Source organism: Nomascus leucogenys, chromosome 12, assembly GCF_006542625.1.
Source record: "Nomascus leucogenys isolate Asia chromosome 12, Asia_NLE_v1, whole genome shotgun sequence".
NCBI classification, from domain to species: Eukaryota; Metazoa; Chordata; class Mammalia; order Primates; family Hylobatidae; genus Nomascus; species Nomascus leucogenys.
The window spans coordinates 1152906-1177454 of record NC_044392.1 but is presented as its reverse complement, the minus strand read 5'-3'; the positions used below and the strand labels follow the sequence as shown (position 1 = coordinate 1177454).

Below are 24549 nucleotides of genomic sequence, written 5' to 3'. Positions count from 1 at the left end.
TAAATAAATTATAGTTCAGTCGGCTGGGCACGGTGGCTCAGGCCTGTAATCCCAGCACTTTGGGAGGCCGAGGTGGGTGGATCATGAGGTCAGGAGTTCGAGACCAGCCTGGCCAACATGGTGAAACCCCTTCTCTACTAAAAATACAAAAATTGGCCAGGCGTGGTGGCGTGCGTCTGTAATCCCAGCTGCTCTGGAGGCTGAGGCAGGAGAATCGCTTCAACTCGGGAGGCAGAGGTTGCAGTGAGCCGAGATCACCCTCCATTGCATTCCAGCTCTGGGTCACATAGCAAGACTCCATCTGGGAAAAAAAAAAAAAGAATAATAGTTCAATCATACTGTGTAGGTAGCCTTTAAAAGGAACAAGGTAGATCGAAACGTGACACAGAAACGTCCAAGATATATTGTTAAGGGAAATAATTCTACTTGTTAAACACACATATACGTATAAATACACAGAAAAAATATGAATGTACAGAAAAAAATCTGGAAGAACAATATAATCCAAATTGTTAATAGTGGTTCTTTGGCTGGGCGCGGTGGCTCACGTCTGTAATCCCAACACTTTGGGAGGCCGAGGAGGACAGATCACCTGAGGCTGGGAGAGTTCGTGATCAGCCTGGCCAACGTGGCAAAACCCCGTCTCTACTAAAAATACAAAAATTAGCCAGACGTGGTGGCGCATGCCTGTAATCCCAGCTACTCGGGAAGCTGAGGCAGGAGAATCGCTTAAACCCGGGAGGCGGAGGTTGTGGTGAGCCGAGATTGCGCCACTGCACTCCAGCCTAGGCAACAAGAGCGAAACTCCTTCTCAAAAAAAAAAAAAGTGGCTCTTTTTCTGGGTAGGATTGCAGGAGACTTTTATTCTATTAAGCATCCATCTCTGTAATTTAAAAAATGTGTAAGAAGCATGTCTTATTTTTTAGCAGCTTTATTAAAGTATAATTTACATGCCATAAAATGCATGTATCATCTTTACAGTAGTGGTGGACAGATAATTTATTTATTTATTTAAGACAGTCTTGCTCTGTCGCCCAGGCTAGAGTGCAGTGGCGTGATCTCGGCTTACTGCAACCTCCAGGGTTCAAGTGATTCTTGTGACTCAGCTTCCCAAGAGGCTGGAATTACAGGCATTCACCACCATGTCTGGCTAATTTTTGTATTTTTAGTAGAGACGGGGTTTTGCCATGTTGGCCAGGCTGGTCTCTAGCTCCTGGCCTCAAGCAATCCACTCACCTCGGCTTCCCAAAGTGCTGGGATTATAGGCATAAGCCACAGTGCCCGACCAGGGCCAGATTTTAAAAAACACAAATAGAAGGAAATATTTCTTTTTTTCTTTTTTTTGAGATGGAGTCTTGCTCTGTCGCTCAGGCTGGAGTGCAGTGGCATGATTTCGGCTCATCGCAACCTCTGCCTCCCGGGTTCAAGCAATTCTCTGCCTCAGCCTCCCAAGTAGCTGGGATTACAGGCGTCTGCCACCATGCCCCACCAATTTTTATATTTTTAGTAGAGATGGGTTTCATCATCTCAGCCAGGCTGGTCTCGAACTTCTGACCTCGTGATCCACCTGCCTTGGCCTCCCAAAGTACTGGGATTACAGGCGTGAGCCACTGCGCCCAGCCAGAAGCAAAGGTTTCTATGCAAGCACAGTGGCTCACACCTGTAATCCCAGCACTTTGAGAGCCCAAGGTGGGAGGATTGCTTGAGCCCAGGAGTTTGAGAAGGAAAGGTTTCTGACATTGAGGCTAATCTAATCTTTTGTCCCTTTGCCTGCCCTTCTGTTTCCTTCACCATAATGGTTTTCCCTCAGCTCCTTCTCAGACCCTCAATATCTCCGAGTGGCATAAAAACTCTTTTTCTAGGCCAGGCACAGTGGCTCATGCCTGTAATCCCAGCACTTCGGGAGGCCGAGGCAGGCAGATCACCTGAGGTCAGGAGTTTGAGACCAGGCTGGCCAACACGGCAAAACCCTGTCTCTACTAAAAATACAAAAATTAGCCGGGTGTGGTGGCAGGTGCCTGTAATCCCAGCTACTGGCAAGGCTGAGGTGGGATAATCGCTTGAACCTGGGAGGTGAAGGTTGCAGTGAGCCAGCAGAGATCACACCATTTTACTGTAGCCCTGGGAGACAAGAACAAAACTCCGTTAAAAAAAAAAAAAAAAAAAAAAAAAAACCCACCTCTTTTTCTTTTTATGTGTGCCTATAAAAGGAGGGGTTCCACTAGATGACTTCTAAGGTCCTTTCAGGTACCAGTTGGGGTGAGTTGATAGTCCTGGTCTCTCTCCTACTAAAACTTGTTCTTAGGAAGGATCGGTAATTTTTTTTTTTTTTTTTTGTATTATTGGTAGAGATGGGGGTTCACCACATTGGCTAGGCTGGTCTCGAACTCCTGACCTCTGGTGATCCACTTGCCTTGGGCTCCCAAAGTGCTGGGATTACAGGTGTGAGCCACCATGCTTGGCCAGTATCTGGTAATCTCATTCTCATTACATGAAAATAGCTGATGAGGCCCAGTTTATTTTTCTCTCTTGTGATGTTTGCATTTTAACAAAAGATGAACTATCATTTTTGGCTTCAAACCAAGAAGAAAACCTCCAACTGTTCAGTTTCTACACAAGTAGGGGTAAGGGATATGTTTGGGTGGGCAGGACAACCTTTTCAGCATCCTTGAAAACACAGCAGCAGATAGGAAGTTAGGATCATCGATGTGGAGGTGGGTAGGTACTCCAGGTTGCCACTAGGTAAAATGGGACCTATTATGGGTGGGAAAGTCAAGATTTTGGCCAAAGCACTTGGCAGAATTAAGAAAGCTGTGGACCATTGGGAAAGGAGTCCTCTCAATTTCACCTATGACCTTAATTGCCCCGTTTAAGCTAGTACTTTGAAGTTTCAGTGTGTAGAAACATTATCACCGGTCAGATAGCATGTATTAAACATTTATACAGGCACAGATAATCTAAGTCACTCTGAAAGAAATTGATATAATGAAAAGAATTCACACTGTTAGACCAACATCCAGAATGTGGTAGTCTGTAACCACATTCTTTTTTTTTTTTTTTTTTTTTTTTGAGACGGAGTCTCGCTCTGTCGCCCAGGCTGGAGTGCAGTGGCGCGATCTCGGCTCACTGCAAGCTCCGCCTCCCGGGTTCCCGCCATTCTCCTGCCTCAGCCTCTCCGAGTAGCTGGGACTACAGGCGCCCGCCACCACGCCCGGCTAATTTTTTGTATTTTTTTAGTAGAGACGGGGTTTCACCGTGGTCTCGATCTCCTGACCTCGTGATCCGCCCGCCTCGGCCTCCCAGAGTGCTGGGATTACAAGCGTGAGCCACCACGCCCGGCCGACTGTAACCACATTCTTATTAGGAGAGGCAGACACACAGTGGTTGAGGAAGTGGGGCCCTGGATATATATTTGCTGGGTTCAAATCCTCCTGGCTCTATCATGTACTACCAGTTGGGTGACCTTGGTCAAGTGGCTTCGCTGTTATTTATCTCAGTTTCTCCATGAAATGGGAATAACAGGGTAACAATATTAACAGTAATGTAAAATGGAGATAACAATAATTCCCACCCCTTAGAGTTATGAAAGTTAAATTAGTTAATACATATCAAGTGCTTAGAACAGTGCCTGGCACGGCCGGGCACAGTGGCTCACGCCTGTAATCCCAGCACTTTGGGAGGCCGAGGCGGGCGGATCACCTGAGGTCAGGAGTTCGAGACCAGCCTCACCAACATGGAGAAACCCCATTTCTACTAAAACTACAAAATTAGCTGGGCGTGGTGTTGCATGCCTGTAATCCCAGCTAATACTCAGGAGGCTAAGGCAGGAGAATCACTTGAACCCGGGAGGCAGAGGTTGCAGTGAGCTGAGATCGCGCCATTGCACTCCAGCCTAGGCAACAAGAGCAAAACTTCATCTCAAAAAAAAAAAAAAACAGTGCCTGACACATGGTAAGTGCTCAGTAAATGTCAGCTATGAACATCATTACCTCCTAATCCCTTTGTGTAGAAAACCTTGATGCTTCATTTCCAACAGCTCTAGCTTCAGTTATTAATAAATCTTTTTCTATTTTCCAACTGCCAAATGGGGAAACTGAGTCACAGGGTATCAGAGAATGCTGTGAAGGGAACCCAGAAGGCAGGGCAGCACCAGAGGTTCAAGTGCAGTAGGCCCTCCATATTCCTGAATTCAACCAACCAAGGATCTAAAATATTCAGGAAAAAAAAATAGCATCTTCACTAAACATGTACTTTTTTCTTGTTATCATTCCCTAAACGATACAGTATAACAACTACATAACATTTACACTGTATTAGGTATTAAGTAATCTAGAGATGATTTAAAGTATACGAGAGGATGTGTGTAGGTTATATACAAATCCTATACCATTTTATATTTTTTATTTTATTTTTTATACTGAGTCTAGCTCTGTCGTCCAGGCTAGAGTGCAGTCGGCTCACTGCAACCTCCGCTTCCTGGGTTCAAGCGAAGATTCTAGTGCCTCAGCCTCCCGAGTAGCTGGGATTACAGGTGCCCGCCACCATGCCCAGCTAATTTTTCTATTTTTTTAGTAGACACGGGGGTTTCATCATGTTGGCCAGGCTGGTCTCGAACTCCTGACCTCAAGTGACCCTCCCGCCTCGGCCCCCCAAAGTGCTGGGATTACAGGCGTAAGCCACCGCGCCCGGCCCATTTTTTTATTTTATCACAGGGACTTAATTATCCGCAGATTTTGGGATCCGCAGGTGTCCTGGAACCAACCAATCCCTCACGGATAGGGAGCGACCTACGGGGCCTGCAGTCCCCGAGCGGCTCCCCGTCCCCGCCAGGCTCCGCTGCCCCCCTGTGAAAGGTGAACTAGGGAGCCTGAGTCACGTTTCTCAACTTTTCCCTCTCCCTGGGTGCCAGTTCCCGAAGTCGTTTTCTTCTCTGGCCGAAATCCAGTCCCACTTGATGGCGGTGGAGCTGGGGATCCTGACTGCGGATCGGCCCCGGGAAGGATCCCGCGGAGGCCGCCGCCTTCCCGTCCACTCAGACCCCAGCCGAGGCTTTCCAGCTCCCGCCGGCACCGGGACAGCGAGACCCTCCGCGCGCGGACCCACGCCCCGAGCGAGCCCTGACTTCTCCCGGAATTCACAGCTTCACTCCCTCCCCTCCCCCGAAGGCGGACGCAGGGGAAGCTCCAGCGCCCGAGGAGGCCGCCGAGTGCGAACTGCAGCGGCTCAGGGTACGACGCCAGCGCTTCCTGCACCAGCGGAGAGGCAGGGGCGGGGCATTCCTGCAAACAGCTGGAGCCAGCGCCCTGCCCCCTCCGCCCCGCCCCTGCAAAAGAGGGCTGTAAAGTTCCGGAAGAGAGATTAGAGGCAGGGGATGGGTGGGGCGGTGAATAGTACATTCCTTCCTCCCCCTGCCTCCTCCTACCCGGTTATCACTCTGGGAGGGTTGAGTCGTCTCTTGGCCTTCTCTTGGCCGGTGCGCTGGCAGCGTCCAGACGTGGGGCTTGAACCCTCCCATGCTCATCTGGATCGCTTATTTCGCAGCTCATGACTCCATCTGGCTTCGGGCTCGGAAATTTTGGTTGTTACTTGCAACGGGTCTTTTCAAATGGGTCTTTTCCGTAAGAGTGCTTCACAGGCCTGTCTGTGCATTTGTTAGTAGTTCCTATTTATTGAGCGAACTTTGCAATGGAGGCATACTTTATTTAGTGTTGGAGGGAAGGAACCTGAAGGCTCAGAGAGGCTGTGAAACCTCAAGGCCACACGATGGCAGAGCCAGGAATCAACTCAGCGATTGGTTCCACACATTTGCCACCACATCCTGCTGATTCCTTTGCTTCAGGTCTTTAAAAGGCAAGACTTACCTATTAGAGGGTAGGGAAGTAACATTTATGGACCACCTCCCACTGTGCCAGCTACTTTATTTTTTATTTTATTTTTTTTGAGACGGAGTCTCGATCTGTCGCCCAGGCTGGAGTGCAGTGGCGCAATCTCGGCTCACTGCAAGCTCCGCCTCCCGGGTTCACGCCATTCTCCTGCCTCAGCCTCTCCGAGTAGCTGGGACTACAGGCGCCCGCCACCACGCCCGGCTAATTTTTTGTATTTTTAGTAGAGACGGGGTTTCACCGTGGTCTCGATCTCCTGACCTCGTGATCCGCCCGCCTCGGCCTCCCAAAGTGCTGGGATTACAAGCGTGAGCCACCGTGCCCGGCCAGCTACTTTAAATATATTGTCTTTAATCACTTAATTTGTCACAACACTTCAAGACAGATGTGATCACCATGCCCATATTACAGATGAGGAAAACTTTAGAGGTGAGGAGTTGAAGGGCCAGAGCTGGGATTCCTGTACAGTCATACTGCAAGGCCTGTGCTCTTTCTAAAACCACAGGTAATGTCTGCATAGTGCTTGACAGTTTACAAAGCAAAGTATTTTCAAGCTCTTCATTTTAGAGCTATCATCCTATTTCATAGATGAAGAGAAAGGTTAATTTGTGAAGGTACAACATCTGTTGAAGATCACGAAACTAATGGTAAGTTGCAGAATCTGTAATTTTGAAATAAACTGCAGAGCTGGTGGTATCAAGGCTCATTTCATTTATTCATTGCACGGTGCCAAGTACCAACTAATAATAATACTAGCTAACATTTATTGAATACTTAAACATGAGTTCAATGCATGAGTTATGCACATTAAGTCCTTTAGTCCTTTTTTTGAAGTTTACCTTTTCTATTTTACAGATGCGGAAATAGTTATTTCATCAGGCAGATGAAATAACTCCCCAAGTCTACATGACAACAAAATGGCAATGCAAAGATGCCAGATGAATTAGTGTAAAATCCCAGGGTGGGAACCAGTCGCCTGTTCCCAACCTCTGTCTAAACCACTTTTCTGAGGGCTTCAGTTTCTTTGCCACACGATCATGACTTGTTTTCTTGTTTTTCTTTTCTTTTTGTTTTTTTTTTTTTTTTTTGAGACACAGTCTCACTCTGTCGCCCAGGCTGGAGTGCAATGATGCAATCTCAGCTCACTGCAACTTCTGCCTCCCCGGTTCAAGCGATTCTTCTGACTCAGCCTCCCGAGTAATTGGGATTACAGGTGTTCACCACCACGCCCAGCTAATTTTTTTTTTGTATTTTTAGTAGAGACGGGGTTTCACCATGTTGGCCAGGCTGGTCCCGAACTCCTGGCCTCAGGTGATCCGCCCTCCTCAGCCTCCCAAAGTGCTGGGATTACAGGCATGAGCCACTGTGCCCGGCAGACCATTGCTTGTTTTTCTAACCCCTGTGTGTGGTGGGCCCACATAGCTCCTGCTGTCAAGGAGCTCGTGCTCTGTAAAATCGGCCAAGAGTACCTCCAGCTTGCCCCACAGGGGCACTGGGAAGATTAATCAGCGAGTGGCACTTGGAATGCTTCAGCAAAAGCACTGGATAAACTCAGGGCACTTATGCGTGAAACTCACTGCTAGGGGTGGTTCCTGCTGTAATAAGGCACCTGCAGCCCAGTTCCTGATCTGTCCGAGGTATGGAGAGAGTAAAGCCACGTTACGGCCTTCTGTGGGAAGCCATTTGGATGTCAGGGTGAGAGCATCCCTCTGCTTTCGGGGTTAAGGGAATGTGGCAGTGGTGTCATACTCTAGGACCTTTCCCTTTCAGAGGCAGATATTTTTTTCAGCATTTCACAAGGGTTTCCAGCTTATTCTGAGGACACCAGTTATTGACTGAAGTCAGAAACGAATATCATGATTATTTGGGCTTCAGAGGCAGACAAACCTGGGGTGAATCCTGTTTCTGTCGTTTCGTCTCTCTGAGCCTCTGGTTCCTTTTTTTTTTTTTTTTTTTTGAGATGGAGTCTTACTCTGTCGCCCAGGCTGGAGTGCAGTGGCATGATCTCGGCTCGGCTCACTGCAATCTCTGCCTCCCAGGTTCAAGCAATTCTCTTGCCTCAGCCTCCTGAGTAGCTGGGATTACAGGCGCACGCCACCACGCCTGGCTAATTTTTGTATTTTTAGTGGAAACGAGGTTTCACCATGTTGGTCAGGCTGGTCTCAAACTCGTGACCTCGTGATCCGCCTGCCTCGGCCTCCCAAAGTGCTGAGATACAGGTGTGAGCCACCGCAACTGGCCTTTTTTTTTCTTTTTTTCTGATACAGAGTCTCCCTCTGTTGCACAGGCTAGAGTGCAGTGTCACGATCTCGGTTCACCACAACCTCTGCCTCCCAGGTTCCAGTGATTCTCCTGCCTCAGCCTCCCAAGTAACTGGGACTACAGGCATGTGCCACCATGCCTGGCTAATTTTTGTATTTTTAGTAGAGACGGCTTTTCACTATGTTGGCCAGGCTGGTCTCAAACTCCTGACCTTGTGATCCAACTGCCTTGGCCTCCCAAAGTGCGGGGATTACAGGCGTGAGCCAGCGTGCCTGGCCTTTCTCAAGCGTTTTCATACGTTATTATCGATACGTGAAAGAGTCCATGAGGTAGCTGATTATTACTTCCATTTAATAGTTGATAACACTTCCCTTTTTTTTTTTTTTTTTTTTTTTTTTTGTTGAGACGGAGTCTCCCTCTGTCGCCCAGGCTGGAGTGCAGTGGCGCAATCTCGGCTCACTGCAAGCTCCGCCTCCCGGGTTCACGCCATTCTCCTGCCTCAGCCTCTCCGAGTAGCTGGGACTACAGGTGCCCGCCACCATGCCTGGCTAATTTTTTTGTATTTTTAGTAGAGACGGGGTTTCACCGTGGCCTCGATCTCCTGACCTCAAGTGATCCGCCCGCCTCGGCCTCCCAAAGTGCTGAGATTACAAGCGTGAGCCACCGTGCCCGGCCAACACTTCCCTTTTTTAATGGGGGTAATAGTACCTTCCTAATAGGGTCATTTTGAATCATCAACTTGATGATAGATTTTATTTTATTATTTATTTATTTTGAGATGAAGTTTTGCTCTTGTTGCCCAGGCTAGAGTGACGTGGTGTGAAATCGGCTTACTGCAACCTCCGCCTTCTGCATTCAAGTGATTCTCCTGCCTTAGCCTCCTGAGTACTTGGGATTATAGACGCCTACTACCACCCTTAGCTAATTTTTGTATTTTTAGTAGAGATACGGTTTCATCATGTTGGCCAGGCTGGTCTCAAACTCCTGACCTCAGGTGATCCACCCTCCTCGACCTCCCAAAGTGTTGGGATTACAGGCATGAGCCACTGTGCCGGGCCTTGATAACATTTTAAAACGTTTCAATCAGGACTTGGAAAAGAGTAGATGCTTAATAAAAGGTAACTATGGCTGGGTGCAGTGGTTCATGCCTATAATCCCAACACTTTGGGAGGCCAAGGTGGGAAGATTGCTTGAGCCCAGGAGTTCAAGACCAGCCTAGGCAACATGGCAAGACCTCCATCTCTACAAAAATAAAAAAATAATTAGCTGGGCATGTTGGCATGGGCCCATGGGCCCACCTACTTGGGAGGCTGAGGTGGGAGGATTGCTTGAGCCTAGGAGGTTGAGGCTGCAGTGAGCCATGTTTGCACTACTGCATTCCCTCCAGGGTGACAAAGTGAGACCCTGTCTTAAAAAAAAAAAAAAAAAAGGCCAGGTGCGGTGGCTCACGCCTTTAATCCTAGCACTTCTGGAGGCCGAGGCGGGCAGATCACGAGGTCAGGAGATCGAGACCATCCTGGCTAACACGGTGAAACCCCATCTCTACTAAAAATACAACAAATTAGCCGGGCGTGGTGGTGGGCACCTGTAGTCAACAGCTACTCAGGAGGCTGAGGCAGGAGAATGGTGTAAGCCCAGGAGGTGGAGCTTGCAGTGAGCTGAGATTGCACCACTGCACTCCAGCCTGGGTGACAGAGCAAGACTCTGTCTCAAAAGAAAAAAAAAAAAAAAAATGGGGTAAAGGTAACTATTATTGGAACCATTATTCTTATCCTTATGTTGTTAATGTTGTTATTACATTATTTTATTTCAGGGCCAGAAGGAGAGCTAGGTGGAGGGAAGTGTCATTCACTTGGTCAAACAATCTACTAGATGAAAACAAACAAGCAAACAATCTGCTAGACTGCCCCAAACAGATCCATCTAAGCAGGGGAGAATCTGAAAACAGGCAATTACAATACCATGTTAAGTACTATGGTAGAGGATTGCACAAGGTGTTTTGCAACTTTATCGGAAGAATCAATAACTCATAGACGCAGCAAAAGTTTTGCAGAGGAGGTAGCTCTTTCTTTCCAATCAGTCTGTGTTTCCAGGAAGTAGAAAATACTGCTTGCTGGAGGCAGACAGAATGCAAGTGAGCCCAGTCTGTGCTCCTCACCCGAGGGCCTTGCTACTGATCTGCAGCCGCTCTTGCTCCTCAAGGTCTCTCAACTCCCACACAGCCCTGCCAGCCAGCCTTGCCCTAGAATACCCCCTCCTGGGCCACCTGCTGGTGGTGAACATCCTGGACTCTGTGCTGTGGCTTGATGCGGCTGAGTCATAAGAGCTTTCTTTTTACTGCTAAGCTCTAATGGAAGCCTTCTGGTCAGAAGCAATGCCCCAAGTCTACCTTGTGGGGAAGGTCTAATGACGACAGATCACTGCTTCTCCCCGCAGGGCTGGATGAGCATGGATGTGGTGGCGAGGTGGGGGAGAAGCACCCACGGGAGCATCTTCATTTCTTCCTATATAGGCGCTAGTTCTGGGCAGGCAAGACTTCCCTGGGGTGGACAGAAAGAACAGACCCTCCCCAACCCGCAATTCCCAGGGGGAGACAGCTCCCTCCCAAGCCAGACTCCAATGCCGCACTTTGCCATCTGGCCGTGGCCCAAACCAGCCTCCCAGCTCGCTAGTGACCACATTTTCCAAACCAAAACTCAGGACGCATGATCTGGCAAAGAATTTCTGGCTAGCTTCCAAATGCAAGAGGCAAAAACCTTTCCACTTGAGAATCTCTGCGTCGTTAAAGGTGACATTAAGTCGGAAAGCTTGAAATTCAGGATCTTTTCTTTCTCGATTTCTCAAGCTTTTTTTTTTTTTTTATTTTTTTTTTTTTGAGACGGAGTCTCACTCTGTCGCCCAGGTTGGAGTGCAGTGGCGCGATCTCCGCTCACTGCAAACTCCGCCTCCCGGGTTCAAGGGATTCTCCTGCCTCAACCTCCCGAGCAGCTGGGATTACGGCCCTCCTTTCGGGCGCGCGCCACCATGCCCAGCTAATTTTTGTATTTTTAGCAGAGACAGGGTTTCACGATGTTGGCCAGGCTGGTCTCGAACTCCTGACCTCGTGATCTGCCCTCCTCGGCCTCCCAAAGTGCTGGGATTACAGGCATGAGCCACCGCGCCTGGCCTTTCTCAAGCGTTTTCATACGTTATTATCGATACGTGAAAGAGCCCGTGAGGTAGCTGATTATTATTTCCACTTAATAGTTGATAACACTTGGAATTACTTGCTCAAGATCCTACATCCTGAAAGTCTGAATTTTGGCTTGTCATTGACAGTTCTTAGGGTGGGTGTGTGTCTTGTGGGCAGAGCTGGGGGTGGCGTATTAATATCTTCGACGAAGATGCACACGCCATTCATTTGGGGCCTCAGGAAGGGCAGCCAAGAACTAAGCTGCTCAGGTTCCCACTTCTGAGTTGGAAATCCCCAAGCACAGGACGTGGTGGCCACCCCGTCCCGTCAGGATCTGACCACAGGCCTGACGGCCTAGGAGCGAGAAAGAACCCTTCGACCTTGCGGGTCACACCTCGGCTGCAAGCCCTGGACCCAGCCCAGGTGGCGGATGGGCGGGGCGCAGCGCGGGCGAGCGACTCCCCAGGCCACGTTCTGCCTTCCCTCCCCGATCACATGGACTCGCCTTCCGTAGCCGGGAGTGCGGAGCGGAACGAACCACGAGGAGGAGGAGCGGGGGAGGTGCCCAGGGCAGTGGGTCAGCGCCCCGCGGGGCAGGTGGGCGGGCCCAACCGCCCGCGAGCCGGCCGGCCAGCCAATCAGCGAACGCGGAGGGCGGGCCTGCGGCCCCGCGCGCCGCGCCCCGCAGCGCCCCCTGAGGGGCGGCGGCGGGAGCTGGTTCCGGCTGCGCGCGCAGCGGTGGTGGCGGCGGCGCGATCGGCCGGGCTGTAACCGTCGTCTGTCCGGGAGCGGCTGGAGCGGCTGCGGCGGCCGGGCACGGCGCGAGGCGACGCCACAGGGCAGCGGCGGCAGCGGAGGCAGCGGCGGCAGCAGGAGACGCAGCGGCGGCCGCAGCAGCAGCAGCAAGACGGACTCGTGGAGACGCGCCGCCGCCGCCGCCGCCGGGCCGGGCCGGGTGTCGCGCGCCGAGGCTGGGGGGGAGTCGTCGCCGCCGCCGCCACCGCTACCGCCGCCGCCGCCGCCGCCGAGGTGACTGAGGAGAGAGGCGCCTCCTCGCTCCCGCCACCGCCGGACTTCAATGCCCAGTCCCCAGCTCGCCAGCGTGAGTGCGCCCCTCCCGGGCGGCCCCCCGCGCCGGCGCCGGGGGCCTCGGGGAAGGGGAGGGCGGGAGGCGCCGCAGCCATTAGTGCAGGCCGGAGACACGTCCCCGGAAGGAGGGCCGGGCCGGGCCGGGGCGGGGGAGCGAGGGTGGGTGAGCGAGGGGCGGGCTCGTGTGTGTGGAAGGGAGAGAGCTGTGCGAGCGTGGGGGAGAGTGAGTTGGTGAAGGGAGGGCGTGTGAGTGGGGGACAGGGCTGAGTGTCCGTGCGAGGAGGTGGGGGGAGTGGGAGCGCGTCGGGGGGCAGTGTCGGTGTTGGGGGAATGTGGGTGAGGGCAGGGGAGGGTACGGGTGTGTGGGGAGCGTGTGGGCATGAGGGGTGGGGGTAGAATGAGTGAGTAAATGGGGGAGGAGAGAGTTGAGAGTGTGGTAAAGAGCGGGTGAGTGTAGGGGGAGAACATGGTGTGTGTCGGTGAGAAGGTGCGTGGCAGAGGCGGGAGTGTGGCAGGGTGTGCCGGCGTGTGTCCAGTGTGTGAGCAGGCATCCCGGAGGCCCGTCCCCGTGGTCTTTGTGTGTGTGGCGATAGTGAACCCTGGTGTGTTGGGTTAGGGAGTTCCTTCCGGGAGCATCTTGTCCCTGGGTTCTCAGGTTCAAGTATGAGGAAAGGGGGTATAAGTCTCTTGCAGCGGCTCTATGATCTTCTGGCTCTGGGATTTTAGTTTTTTTTCCCCAGAAAGGATGTGATGTGTTTTTTTGTTGTTGTTCTATAAATTTTTTTCTCCCACGTTTCATGACTTCAAAGTAAATTTTCGGATTTGTCAGTGATGCCATCCTATCCTAGTCTGGGGCCCCTGGGAGCTAACGAGAAGTTTGTCTGTTGCCCAAGATTCTACAGTCTGGCCTGTAGAGTGTTCAGGAGCATAAACTTTTGTCAAGTACTGCCAGTTTTTCAGGTGAAGAGTATTTTATTGTTAGGTAAATTGAATTGTAGGCTGGTTTATTATTTCCTGGAATTTGTCAAGAAATTAGCAGTGACTAGCAATTCTAGTGTCACTGTAGGCGTTCAGCAAATGTTTGTCCAGAGTCACCAAACTACAACCACTGCTGAGTTGGAATATGGTACTTGTTGTCATGCTCTGTAATAGAGAGTAGTTTCAGAGGGAAGCGAGTGAAGTTATGCCTTGCTGAGTGTGCAAAAGGAAATCAAGGATGCAGAATGACACATTATCAGGGCTTGAGAATCACTTGCCCGCACACCATTGTATTGGTGAAGATGGTGAGAAGTTGTTTGCTGGTATTCTGATCTTGGCATTTGTAAGTTTCATAATGAATGGACTAATTATTGTCATGGACTTTTCCCATTCTTGTGTTGTAAAAGTAGGGATTCTTGATGAAGAGTAGTACCTTGATAGGGATTTTACACATTGATATCTTAAAAATGATGTTATCTTAAACATAATGTCTCTTAGAAATTGGTAGTCTTTCACTTGATCTTAGCCAAAAGGCCGAGAAGCGATAGAAGTTGGTAGTCTTGCAGTATAAGCAAATAGTATGGTCCTTTTGTTTTTTTGTTTATTTGTTTTTGAGATGGAGTCTTGCTCTGTTTGTTGCCCAGGCTTCCCAGGTTCAAATGATCTTCCTGCCTCAGCCTCCCAAGTAGTTGAGAATGCAAGTGTGCGCCACCACACCCGGCTGATTTTCATATTTTTAGTAGAGATGGGGTTTCACCATGTTGGCCAGGCTGGTCTTGAACTCCTGACCTCCACTGAAGGCCCCACCTGCCTTGGCCTCCCAAAGTGCTGGGATTAACAGGCGTGAGGGTGGTCCTTTTGATAGTGAACATAATAGAATTACAGGCAAAATCATTGATGTGTAATTAAAAGTTAGAAATTATATTTTCCGGCTGGGTAAGCCGGCTCATGCCTGTAATCCTAGCACTTTGGGAGGCTGAGGCAGGAGGATCGCTTGAGCCCAGGAGTTCGAGACCAGCCTGGGCAACATGGTGACTCCATTTCTACAGAAAATACAAAAGTTAGGCATGGTAGTGTGTGCCTGTAGTTCCAGCTATCCCGGAGGCTGAGGTGAGAGGATCTTGTGAGTCCAGGAAGTCAAGGCTGCAGTGAGCCAGTGAGACTCTCTCAAAATAAGAAGAAAGAAATAGTAAATAGTATTGTTACTGTTCAGTGAGGAAAAGAATTAGTATTAATTTCCTCGTGTGCTACAGGTGCTTTTTATATTCATTTAATTCTCACAACTACAAGAAAGGTGGTATCTTCATTTGCATCCATTTAGCTTATTTTGAATCCCTTCTATTTGCCAGGCACTAGGGATACAGCGATGAGCTCCCATGGATTTACAGTGGTGAGAAGAAGAGATACAGAAACTCAAAAGGTTAAGTAACTTGTCCCAGGTCACACAGATAATAATTAGTGCGGGATTAAAAATTCAGGTCTTTGACTCTAAAGCCCTTGATTTTTCCAATACATCATACTACTCTCTCAATAGCTCCTCTTATATTGAGGTTTCTCATCCACCTGATGGTCTGGCAGCTTGTGCTTAGGAGAGCTGTTGAAACTAGTGGAGAAGGCTGGAGGCAAGGGGGTCATTGAGGAGATGCTGACTGGAGGCTCTTTGGGGCTTTTATGTGGGAGGAGATTCTGCCTTGAAACTCTCTTGGGGCCCCGGGGTGTGGGCTTTGAGACAGTTTTTATGAGGCGCCTGGGATATGTCTGCGTGAGGGAAGTCTGATGAAAGAAATGCAGCAGCATTTTATGTTTTTTATTTTTTGGAAAAAGAGGAGAATATATTTATTGGGGCCAAGAGTGAATTAGAACTTACCACTCTATCAAAGTTTCTCTGTTGAGCTGTGTGGGACACTTAAATCAGAAGAAGCGAGAAAATACATGTGAAAGCACTTTGCTAATTATAAATTGAACTACAGATTCAAAGTATTATTACCGCTAAGATCTTTCTACTAAGGCAACAGATTTTGTAGCTGGAAAAGGCTGGCATTTTAGAACACCTTTATAGATGAAAAATAGTTTCGAACTGCTGAACGGGGTATTTTCTGACTCAGAACAGTAAAAGTCAGGCCACTCCCTCTGTGAGTCAGTCAAGTAAAATTTAATTTGAACGAACCAAATTTATAGGCAGAAACCATTTACAACATTGAACTCTGTAGCACCAGGAAGAGTAAATGTTTGAATACTTTTGTGTATAGCTTTAAAAAATAGTAGGAGAGCCCCATATATAGTTGACTTGAAAAAAGTTTCAAACAAGGTAAATTGGATTTATTTTTCTTTAGAATTAACTTTGTATTCATTTTGTCCTATAAAGGTAGTATTTCCTTATGCAGTAATTAAGGAACACTTTACAATTTTCAGACACAAAGTTGAAATTTAGTAGGGATTTGTTTTACAGGATTTGACTATACTTTTTCCTTTTTGTTGTAATGTGGGGGTTGGTAACCACCGAAGCCTAGAAAACGAATGTATTTACAAATAAGATGCAGAGGAGCAGGTGCATTCATTTTTAGCTGTTGCTCTTGGTCTTGGAAGAATGAAGCTTAAGTTTTTGTGAAACTAAGTTTGGTTGATTTATTTGGGTGCTATTCCATCAGCTATATTCGTTGAATAGAAGATGGGATCTTTAAAATTTTGAGTAAGAATCAGGATCCATCTTTTTTTTTTTTTTTTTTTTTTTTTAAAGACGGAGTTTTGCCCTTGTTGCCCAGGCTGGAGTGCAGTGGCACAATCTTGGCTCACTGCAGCCCGTGCCTCCTGGGTTCAAGCGATTCTCCTGCCTCAGCCTCCTGAGTGGCTGGATTACAGGCACACGCCACCACGCCCAGCTAATTTTTTGTATGTTTGGTGGAGATGAGGTTTCATAATGTTGGCCAGGCTGGTCTTGAACTCCTGACTTCAGGTGATCTACCCGCCTCGGCCTCCCAAAATGCAGGGATTACAGGCATGAGCCATCGCGCGGCCCAGGATCCATAGTTTTAACATGGTGGACTTAGTTATGTTTACTGAATAGGGTGATGGTTGAGATCTTGGGGTACTGGTAAAGTTCAATATTACACTTTCAGGGTTTAGGTTTCCACATTCCTTTCTTATGCCAAATCATGTATTGTCTCATTTAAAACTCAGTAATCCTGTAAGTATTCTTTTAGCTTTACAGATAAGGAAATTTGTTTATAGATTGATTGTGTTGTTTTTTTTTTTTTTCCCAGACAGAGTCTTACTCTGTTGCTCAGGCTGGAGTGCAGTGGTGCAACCTCAGCTCACTGCAGCCTCCACCTCCTAGGTTTAAGTGATTGTCCTGCCTCAGCTGGGATTATAGGCATGCGCCACCACTCCCAGCTAATTTTTGGATTTTTAGTAGAGGCAGGGTTTCGCTATGTTGCCCAGGCTGGTCCCGAACCCCTGAGCTCAGGCGCGAGCTGCTGGCCTCGGCCTCCCAAGGTACTGGGATTTGATTATTAAATCCCAGGTTTTAGAATCTAAGTTAAAGATTATCAATAAATAGATAGCAGTGAATAATTTTTTTTTCCTTTTAGGGGCTTAAAGTACTTAAATCTCTGTTGAACAGTGGATGCCACCAGTTATAATTACTTTGGGAGATGGTGATTTGAGTCTCTTAATCTGTGAAATATTAGAAAAGTCTTGGCTAGGCACAGTGGCTCATTTTGGGAGGCAGACACGGGAGGATCACTTGAGGCCAGGAGTTCGAGACCAGCCTGGGCAACATAGAGACACCATCTCTACAAAAAATACAAAAACTAGCCAGGCATAGTGGTATGAACCTGTAGTTCCAGCTACTCAGGAGGCTGAAGTGGAAGGATCACTGGAGCCTGGGAGGTCAAGGCTGAAGTGAGCCGAGACTATGCCACTACAGTCTAGCCTGGGAGACAGAGGGAGACCCTGTCTCAAAAAAAAAAAAAAAAAGAAAAAATCTTTTCACCATTTTCATCTTTTGAACTATTACTATGTATAGAGGTGTCAGTTAGCTTTCTGTCATTATCCTTTGTTTTATTGGCTGAACCTCATTCCGTGGGCTCCCTTGACTCTCTGGCCACTGTCTTGGCACTTGAAGCCTTTTAGGTTGCTTAGTATAGAGCTGAGGTGCATATTGTGTGAAAATCTTTTTGCTCTTTGGAGTGGTAGAGGTCTAGGCTCAACCAGAAACTGTCACTACCCTAGCACCTCCATGAAAGAAGCTGCACAGCAATGCTGGCTGTCTGCTTTCCACAGTTCCCCATTGTGGAGTTACCAGGACTTAGGTGAGAGAATGACTCGTTTCCTGCACTGTTTGTTCAGTCAGTGTAGATTTACAGGACACCGAAATCTTTCCCAGAAAAATGACTGTGAGGAGTTGACAGATATACGGATATTTTTTATGTGACTTGAATGTAGATGGTTTTTGTTTGCATGTACTGATTTTCTTGCCGACAGGTTATGTTAACACAGCATCCACTTCATTTTAAGTGGCCAAAACTAAATTTCATCATTTGAATATAAATTTACCTTACACAATGTTGGCTTTTGAAATTGTTGAGAATTTTAAGATTAGGCTTTTTTTGTGACCCTTTCTTTGCTAGTCGAGCCTGGTTTGAAAAAATATTTTGAACATTAGAACAGTCTTTACCTTTAGAGAAGTGGTGTATTTAATTCCTCTCATAGTATTTTTTATTTGAACTTTTAGTCTTCTCAAGACATTAATTCTTTTGGCATAAAATGTACACATGATATATTTGTTTTAGCAGATCAGATAAATTACTTCATATTTTTATTTCTGCAGTGGCCAGATATGTTGGCTGTTAACTAATGTATTGTTTGACAGGAATTCAAATTCACAATCAGGTCTGTTTTCTTCCAGTTGTCCTTTAGTTTTTGTTTACATTTGACCATCTTTTTATTTTCCCCACCGTTTTACAGGAAACATTCACTAGGTTGTATCCCCACAGTATTTGTAAATTAGATTTATATACAAATGTTGATATTTGTTGTTGTTAGTAGGAGAACAAATGGTTGTGTATTGTATTTTCCATTATTGGTGAAAAGCCTTTCATTAGGGTATGGAGTGACTGGTTAGTGCAGAAGGATATGAGTCACCAGCAGGATTTGTCAGCAAATAGAGAAGGATATGATGGAGAAACAATAGATTCTAGTGACATTATTTTCATTCCACATGTGTGGTTGGTTACAAACAAGTTTCCTTTTGGTGATTAGTTTAAATTATGCAAATTGGTTCTTTCTGGGTGAAAAGTACTTAATATAAGTCACAGGCTATATTCTCAATTGTTAGATTGGATCTTCATTTGGAGGTCATCAACGGGTAGAATTTAGTTAAACTCGTTATCTGTTGACTACGATTTAGTAAGTTGAAAGAATATTTTTGTTAAGCTTTTTGGTAATTACGGAGCTGCTTGCTCAGTAGATGGGGGGAGGCCCATAAATATGGCAATATTTGCGCTTTTTCTCAGTGAGCAAACAGTTGCTCTCTTACCACTGCTCTGCTTTGAAATTCCTAAGAGCTTTTATTGCATTTGAATTGGTCTGAAATTCTCATCCCGGTCGAGGCTTCTCCAGAGTTATCTAACCAAAGACTAAGCACCTTTCTCAAGTCACACTACCATGGTTCCTTCACTGTTTCTACCAGTTTTCTATTATAAAAGTTTTACCTTCTTCAGAAGTCTTAATCCTACTCTATTCTTCTCACGCTTTGTATCTTTAAAATTTGTGGTGTTAATATGAAAACTTAATACCAATCAAGCATTTTTCACCCGCGTTGATTCTTCTAGGAGCTTGATCCTGAGTAGTGTTTGTATTATGTGCACACGTCTCTGCAAATGCTTGTTCAAAGACTGGCTGTGCTGCATTTTGGTATAATTGAGAGGTGACATATTGTTCCTCATCTCAGTAAACATTTGGAGGAAGAGGACGAGAAAGATTGAATTTTGCATTCTTTAGTTGGGAAGAAAAGGAAGGTGAATCCATGTTGAACTGAGCTAGTGAGTAAAGAATAACTCCTTGACATGGCATTCTAGAGTTATTTCACCATTTTTATTTCACGTTAATATGTAGTCTGAAATATTTACTTTCACTGTGTGGTTTTTAAAGATGGTAATGTTACTGTGTTTTGTGAAAGGATGCCATTATTGGACCATTAGTGGATAGACAGTGCATTTTAAAAGGCCACCAGCAGCTTCAAATGGAATGATTTGGATTCCTGACTGTTTATCTTGTATCATACTCAGTACACAAACATATGTCTGTAAACTATAATGTAATTTATAAAAAGCAAGTTTAGGAGAGGAAGTGAACTGTAACTTACCCAGTTATAGGGGAAACTTGGACCAGAGTGCCTGAACAGCAGAAACATTTCTGGGGCTCAAACAAAATATGCTGACAAGATGTATTTTGGGATGTTTTTATTCTGTGTGTCGTCCATAGAGAGTTTCCCTCTCCCTCTTTGGGGGTTAATACTGGAACAGGACCTTTAAATACGCTCAATACATTTGACAAAATGGGGAAATGAAAAGAGTTAAGTTGACCCATAAACTACTAAGTTCTGAGAGATGGTGTATTTTAAATAATGTGAACAGTAGCCTGAAAGTTTTTGCTTTGCGTGCTACTCCTGTGCTGTAGGTTATTTTGAAAGGTGATTCAAATAACCTTTCCCAAGTATCTATTTTGCAACCTCAGGGAACTTGCAGCTGTTACAGTCATTTTAACTGTCCTGATATAGCTCAGAAAACATTTCAATGTGGTGTTGACAGGCTGAATCCAGGTGTTCTTTTGGATTTTTACTACTGAATTTGGTTTATTACAATTGAAGTTCAGAATCTTAAATTATTTGTTAATGAAATTATTGATTCAGTGGTTCTTGGGTTAATGTATGTATAATGATGTTGGAAACTAAATTAAAATGATTAAGACTTAAATTGTTCTCTGGAAAAATTAGCCTTTTGAGATTAAAGAAAGAAGGATGGGAGGAGGAAATAAATGTTAGGATTTAACTTTCTGGGGAAGCAACTGAATTGGAGATAGTTCCTGTTCTTAAGAAGGTTACCAAAGTTATTTAGGAAAAGAATGTGCTTAAACTTCATAATAAAGGGGCTTGGGAGTCTTAAAATGCACATAAACTAAAGTCTTTAAACATAAACCCCATAGAAAAGATAGCCATGATACTTTGGTCACAAAAGTATGGATGAATAGAATCCATTTAGTAAAACTATTTAATGTAATTTTTAAAAGATTAACTGAAAACAATTAGATTAATAATATTAGGATTGTGCTGTTAGGATTTTTAATGTTATTACCAGTGCTATTCAAATACTTTTTAAAGATAAAGTCGGCGTTGGCCATAGTGCTGTTAACCTGCATTTAAATTTTATCTATGAAAGGAAAAATACCAATTTTAGACAAGAGATTCGTTTTGGGAATTGGAAATCTTTAGAGGAAAAATGGAGTACAAAATGGTAAAGTAAATATTTTTAAGTGTGGCCTGAAAATATTTAATGCAATTTTTGTCTTATAGTTATTTGTAGAGGTAGAAATTACTAGAAAAGGACAACTGTTAATCACCGGGGTACATGCACATCTAAAACCACTCCCTTTTCATTTTGGTGGGAACAGGGCCCACAGGACTTCAGTGAATAACTGTCACTGTTCTCAGAAGCAGGTGCGATTGTTGACTAATTGCTTCCCTTATCTTTCTTAGTGGCTGGCCATGTATCTTCTACTGGTTTTGAAATGTTAAGACATTTTCCCACCATCAAGGTCATGATTTCTTTTTATAGAACTGATTATTGATTTCCGTACTGGAACTTGAGTCTCAAGTTCCCTCCTTAAATGAGGAAGTAGAAAAGTGGGAATAACCAAGGGAGTAACTGAAATTTTTTTTTTTTTTTTTTTTTTTTTTTTTTGAGACAGAGTTTCACTCTGTCACCGAGGCTGGAGTACAGTGGCACGATCTTGGCTCACTGCAACCTCCGCCTCCCAGGTTCAAGCAATTCTTCTGCTTCAGCCTCCTGAGCTGGGACTACAGGCATGCACCACCACGCCTGGCTAATTTTTGTACTTTTGGTAGAGACAGGGTTTTGCCATGTTGGCCAGGCTGGTCTTGAACTCCTGACCTCAGGTGATCCACCTGTCTTGGCCTTCCAAAGTGTTGGGATTACAGGCGTAAGTCACTGCGCCTGGCCAAAAAATTTTTTTTAACAGTAAAAAAAGCATCTTGTTTTTGGCTTATTCACTGACATTTTGGATCCTAATTTGTGTAGAATTGAATTGATACCTCTTTATCAACTTCCTAGGACTGTAGTTATTGTGGGTAAGGAGGGATATTAATATTATATATTATATTATATGTAATTATACTATATGTTATAGTTATATATTATAATATATATTATTATATTATATATCATATATAATTATAATATATTAGTATAATATTTAAATCTAAGTTTCAAGGAGCTAGATTATTCTATTTTAGTTTGATAAATGGAACAGTAGAGGGATAAACAAAGGTAGGTAGTGCAGAGGATATTAGAACTGTTGTTCTTTTTTTTTTTTTTTTTTTTTTTTTTTGAGACGGAGTCTCGCTCTGTCGCCCAGGCTGGAGTGCAGTGGCGCGATCTCAGCTCACTGCAAGCTCCGCCTCCTGGGTTCATGCCATTCTCCTGCCTCAGCCTCTCCGAGTAGCTGGGACTACAGGCGCCCGCCACCATGCCCGGCTAATTTTTTGTATTTTTAGTAGAGACGGGGTTTCACCGTGGTCTCGATCTCCTGACCTCGTGATCCGCCCGCCTCAGCCTCCCAAAGTGCTGGGATTACAAGCGTGAGCCACCGTGCCCGGCCAGAACTGTTGTTCTATCTACTTGATTTGGGAGTAGGTCGTAAGAGATGAATAAATTTTCAGTTTGAGACCAGTTAGTCAGAAGATGAGTGTTTACTAATTAAACACTTTACTAATTAAAGGTGAGTTTTTTTAGTTTACAAGTTTTCAGACACTTTTTTCTCCCAAGTGGTCAAAATACAATAGGTACAGTAGCATTTTACAGAGGAATTTCCCTACTACTTTGAGGGTTGAGAAGATTTTACTATCTACTATCTGAATAGTCTCCAAAGTTGGACTCCACAAGTTCTGTAGTTACTCAGAGCCTTGACTGTTTTTCATAAACTCTATATCCAGTCTGTGGACAAATCCCACATCAAAGTGTATCTTGAAACTGACCCCTTCTTATCTTCCCTACTGCTGTTACCCTGGTCTAAGCTACCATTATATCTGCTAGTCTCCTTGCTTCCACCCTTACCATTTTTGTAATGTTTCCATATAGCAGATAGAGTGATCCTTTGTAAAACCTAAGTTGTCACTCTTTCTTCCTCTCCTTTTTCAGCTTTTATGTTAGGTTCAGCTTGTACATGTGCAGGTTTGTTACATGGGCAAATTGAATGTCGCTTGGGTTTGGTGTACAAATGATTTTTGTCACCTTGTCACCAGCTAGCGAGCATAGTACCTGATAAGTAGTTTTTCAACCCCGACTCTCCTCTCACCCTCCACCCTTGTGTGGCCCACAGTGTCTGTTGTTCCCCTCTTTGAGTCTATGTGTACTCAGTGTTTAGCTCCCACTTATAAGTGAGAACATGCAGTATTTGGTTTTCTGTTCCTGCGTTAATTCGCTTAGGATAATGGCCTCCAGCTGCATCCATGTTGCTGCAAAGGACATGATTTCATTATTTTTTATGGCTTTGAGTTGTCACTCTTGAGTGAAAGCCTTCATTGGCTTCATTTGGAGAGGCATCATTTTCTGAATAAAAGTCAAATGCTTTTAGTGGCCTATAAGGCTCTCTTTTATTTCTGATTCTATTCGTTCCATTGTTCTCTCTGTTCCACTAGCATTGGTTCCCTTGTTCCTAGCATGCTGTAAGCTTGTCCCCACCTCATAACCTTTGCAGCAGTTAATCCTCTGCTCAAAATGCTCCCCAAATACCTGTTTGGCTCACACTCTCAGCTCTTGAATAAAAAGTCACTTTTTTCAGTGAGACCTTTCCTGTTAGCCTTATTTAAAATTGGAACCCCCCTCCCTCTGGCACTGCTAATTCCCCTACTTCTAATTTTTCTCCAGAGCAGTGACATTTTTATTTCTTTTTTTCTGCCCAGTAAAGTGTAAGATCCATCCCAACAGAAATTTTTGTTTTGCTTACTGCTCTTGCACCTGTAAGAGTATGTGACCCATAGTACATGTTCTGTAAATATTTGAATTAATGAAAGAATTTGAGGAAAATGCGTAGCTCTTCAGGAGGATAAATTCTTTACTGTTGACAGATTAGATTTTTTATACTTATTTTAAGGGGAAATAAAAGTGGCTATTGACATGAAGGGAATTTGCTTTAGGAAAAAATTGTTGCAAGGTGTTAGTTGTATATGACATTATTAGGCTTTCATGTTGACTGATTGTAGAAACCAAGCAGAGTCAAATTTGCATTCCTTCCTGTAAAATTTCTGGTAAGAAAAGTAACATAGTAAATATATGCATACTCTTTTTTTAGACCTTTGCTTTTAGACTGTATTTCCTTAAATCTAGAATTCTTTTATTGTACCTTTATATTTTAATGTGCTGTTTTAATTTGGTGAATACTGGCATAGCCCACCAAATTAGAGGGTTTATTGTATCATTTAATTTGGAAATGTAAAGAGATGATTTCTTAGTAGAAATCCTGATGTGAGTGGATTGACAGGAGATATATATACACACATATATATATTTTTTTAAATTTTTTGAAACGGAGTCTAGTTCTGTGGCCAGGCTGGAGTGCAATGGTGCAGTCTCAGCTCACTGCAACCTCTGCCTCCTGGGTTCAAGCGATTCTCTTGCCTCAGCCTCCCGAGTAGCTGGGATTACAGGCATGCGCCGCCACGCCCAGCTAATTTCTGTGTTTTTAGTAGAGATGGGCCAGGATGGCTTCGATCTCCTGACCTCGTGATCTGCTCACTGTGGCCTCCCAAAGTGCTGGGATTACAGGCATGAGCCACTGTGCCCGCCAATTGATAGGAATTTTAAAAGGATGCCCAGTAAAATTGGGTTGAATTAAATGAGGCTGCTTTTATAAAATTCCCTTATACCTCTA

At 45.4% G+C, this 24549-nt stretch overlaps 1 protein-coding gene across 2 annotated transcripts in view; it reads left to right on the top strand.

Moving 5' to 3' along the window:
* The first annotated feature begins 12020 nt into the window (after positions 1–12020).
* Positions 12021–24549, top strand: part of PTP4A2 (protein tyrosine phosphatase 4A2) — a 31675-nt gene continuing 19146 nt past the window's right edge. For both annotated transcript variants that reach the window (XM_030823300.1, XM_003276356.2), the window contains exon 1: positions 12021–12418. The gene's annotated coding sequence lies outside the window, so the exon portion shown is untranslated. The remainder of the gene's footprint in view (positions 12419–24549) is intronic.